At 40.7% G+C, this 4,104-nt stretch overlaps 1 protein-coding gene across 1 annotated transcript in view; it reads right to left on the reverse strand.

The window, feature by feature from the left end:
- Window positions 1-2,938: 2,938 nt before the first annotated feature.
- The window catches only part of LOC306919613 (uncharacterized protein), a gene marked incomplete at its 5' end in the record, with an annotated part of 10,447 nt that continues 9,281 nt past the window's right edge, over window positions 2,939-4,104 (reverse strand). The window contains one exon of the mRNA XM_079532371.1: window positions 2,939-4,104. This exon is cut by the window's right edge and continues 1,064 nt beyond it.

Consider the following 4,104-nt stretch of genomic DNA (forward strand, 5'->3'; position numbering starts at 1 on the left):
CTGCATTAGCTTCTTAGAGAGGGAGCTATCAGCAACAGCCAACAGGGGTGTCATTTTAAGGCGCCCCTCACCAACCTTAATCCGGTCGTCTTAACGCACCCCTCACCAACCTTAATCCGGTCGTCTTAATGCACCCCTCACCAACCTTAATCCGGTCGTCTTAATGCACCCCTCACCAACCTTAATCCGGTCGTTTTAACGCACCCCTCACCAACCTTAATCCGGTCGTCTTAACGCACCCCTCACCAACCTTAATCCGGTCGTCTTAATGCACCCCTCACCAACCTTAATCCGGTCGTCTTAACGCATCCCTCACCAACCTTAATCCGGTCGTTTTAACGCACCCCTCACCAACCTTAATCCGGTCGTCTTAATGCACCCCTCACCAACCTTAATCCGGTCGTCTTAACGCACCCCTCACCAACCTTAATCGGGTCGTCTTAACGCACCCCTCACCAACCTTAATCAAGTTGGACCAATGCTATGTAAATGGTAAATGGTGCATTTATATAGCGCCTTTATCCAAGGCGCTTTACATAGATTGTGCATTACATTCACCCATTCACACACACATTCATACACCGATGACAGGGGAAACCATGCAAGGCACCAACCAGCACATCGGGAGCAATTTGGGGTTCAGTGACTCGCTCAAGGACACTTTGACACTAACTCTGGGGGAGCCGGGATTCGAACTGGCAACCTTGCGGTTACCATCCGGCCCTGAGCGCGGTGGTGTCTATGTCTAACCAATGCTATGTCTAACCAAAGTATGCTCTTAAATATTTTTTTTTGTGGCTTTCGCCTTTATTTTATATGTTTTTTTTATGGAGGGACAGACAGTAGGCTGACAGGAAATGGGGAGAGAGATGGGGGAAGACATGCAGTAAAGGCTGTCGGGATCGGGAGTCGAACCCGCGGCACACTGCCAGACTGGATTACCAGCCAAGGTGCCTGGACCACTGAGCCACGGCCCAGGCCGGTGCAGTGCTCTTATTTAAACCAAGTATCAATACATTAAAGCAGAGATTGCGCTATTATAAAGTGGTTAAGTCATAATCACACCACACTTTGTCTCTGTACACAATGGCTTATGTGTTTAAATTAGGTGTGGCTGGTTCATTCATTCACAGCAATTGACTCAGTGCCAAAGACAATACGCTGGACAGGTAGCCTACCTCAGGTGACACTGGGTTTGGGTTAGTTTGTCAAGGCTCCTGATTCCTGTGTCCATATGATATGGGCAACTGTAAATAATCATCTTATTGACTAGATAGATTCTATTGGAGTTAGTTATACAGTGTCTTTGTTCTCTCAACCACTTGTTTTTGGCTGATGCGTGTCTCAAGGTCCATTGCTTTCTTTGTCTCATGCACGATCATTGCAGCACTGCCTGCAATTTTACAAATTCTTATTCAGAACTGCATCAGTAGTATGGACAACAATGCATACAATAAGGTCAAAATATCAAATCAAAATAGCAGAAGCAAAGCAAATAGCATATATGGCAAGTTGGCAACAAAGAATAAACTGTAATCATCATCACAATGCGATGGAAGAATGGCTGTATTGAAATTGTAATATTGGCGTATTTTGTACGGCAAGTTGCCCCATGCCAATATGGCGATGCTAGTGGACAGTGCAGAGTCTATAGGCATGACACCCACTATTATCACTTCATCCTTTGACCTATAAAGAGCTATAGCGTAATTTGTTGTTGTCTTGCAGAAACCTAATATCGTCATATTTTATGATTATCTGCTTGTTTTTTTTATCCCATATTGGGGTGGGAACCCCTTTTGGTGTTTTAAGCATTATGTTATACTTTAGCTATTGAAAAATAGCAGATCTAGGTCTTCTATTTTTGAAAAATCGTGAAAATGTGGCGCAAATCTTTGCTTCTGGGGGGTCCCTGGAACAACATATTTTCAGATGGGGGTCGGAGGCCAAATACATATAATCTTGGGGGTCCTTGAGAAATGTTTGAGCACCACTGACATAGAAACATGGGTCAGGATTTAGAAGACATTTGTAGAATCGTTCCCAGGTCTAAATGGATTAAGCTACTTTAGTGTCATGCAAAAGTAGCAAAAATTGCCCATCTATAAGCTGACAACGCTTGAAGACCTGCTATTACACATATTTATATCTATTTTCCACCTGACAGGGACAACACCACACCGCAGGCCTACACATTGTGGTCACAGGTGGTCATCATAATTAGGATCATATAGTAAAAATAGTATTTCATTTGAGAATAGAAGTTTCTACCAATCATCCATGATTAAGGACACTTTGTTATAATAGTCACAATATTGTAGGATATAATGAAGTAAAAAAAATCTTGACAGAACAAATGAACAATAGACAATTGATCTTTCGGTCACCTCACAGATACATCAACCTCAGGGAATCCATATTTAACAGTTGACATAAAACATTTATACCATATGCAATACATACAATACAATTTGAATTACAGTATCGAACAGGAGTGTATGAGAGGGAATATGTTATAATATATTGGCCTGGTTAAATACTAGGCCAAATACTAGGCCAACACCACCTACAGTATAGTACATGACATGTGCAATATTTCACATTTATGTAAGTAAATTACATAAAAGGTGACCCAAACATCTCACATAAATATCCCTATTTCTGCACTTCATAGCCTCTACATTTTATAGTGGAGTTTGTTTATCCATATTCTCTGAGAGCTTACTACATGTAAATGTGTTTTAGTTTGCACGCTGTATTGCACTAACCACACAATCATGTTCCTCATTATAGTGCAAGCATGCACAATATGTATTCTGATATATTCATTATATCATTATTTAATATTAAACTATATAGTTAAATGTACATGCATATAATATATATATATTGGAAGATATAATACATTCAATAAAATGCCATTTTAGTTTAGTTGTTTTTATATGATGTAACTCATAGTATATTATGTATTTCAACTTCCACAGCTGAAAGACTAGTTATAATTATAAATGACGAGGTTGTAGGATATCCCACATTACTAGAAACTCATTGTTTCTCATCTGGGAAATGCATGTTAATCTTCGACACATATACATATACTTGGCAGACTGGGAGGCGAACTGGTGACTTTCTGATTACCAGATGACCTCTATTCACTATACGGCCACCCCCAAAAAATAGGGGTAATGAGGTCTGGAGTGGTCTCTTCACACACATGTGAGACAATGTCCTAAAAATACAGAGGTATAGGCTGTTTAGTTACAACACTAAAGCCTGGGCTGGTTGAGGGGATACTCTGGGACATATCTGAGTGTTGATAGACCCCTAGACCAGTGGTTCCCAAACTGTGGTGCGTGCACCCCTTGTGGTGCGCGAGCGCCTTCTAGGGGGTGCGCGACATGAAAAGGCTAATGGTGGTGCTATGGTTTTATTATTTATATATTAACATATTGGTGCTGCATATATATGCCATATTCAGGTTCATATGTGTTATATAGGAAATATATAGCTTATGCCATTTCTATTTGTTATGTAGGGGGTGCGTCAGCTAGGTCAGGAGGTAACAGGGGGTGCATGGCCAAAAGGGTTTGGGAACCGCTGCCCTAGACGATACAGTTGTGAGATAATCCTGAGTTTATGCTGGTTTTTAAATGGGTGTGAAAATGTAACCCAGTAATGAAGCTTATCGTGGTTAGCTGTAGGAGATAAACACCATGGTTGACTTAACGTGGTTGAGATAAACACCACGGTTGACTAATCGTGGTCAATGGCTGAGATGTGAGGTTTAAAGGCTCACTTCTACAAAGCTATGGTTTCCCTGTGTGAACTGGATGGTAACAGGTGTTGCGAGGTTGTCTGTTGTATATGGCACAGTGCATAAATACACAGCTTTGAGTACAATAATCATGAATAATGGTATATAGAAGTATGAATCATGTAGATTAATCGCACCTGATCATGCATTTTCTTATCGATTATAGTCGTCTATAAAAAGCGTTTAAAATGTGTTTGAACTTTAGAAACCAGAGAAGCTAAACAACCTAGAGACCGATTCAACCAAAAAGGTACTTAATGGACGACTTCACCACTTTTCATTCTTCATAT

The sequence above is a fragment of the Electrona antarctica genome (genome assembly GCF_951216825.1).
Source record: "Electrona antarctica genome assembly, contig: scaffold_203, whole genome shotgun sequence".
NCBI classification, from domain to species: Eukaryota; Metazoa; Chordata; class Actinopteri; order Myctophiformes; family Myctophidae; genus Electrona; species Electrona antarctica.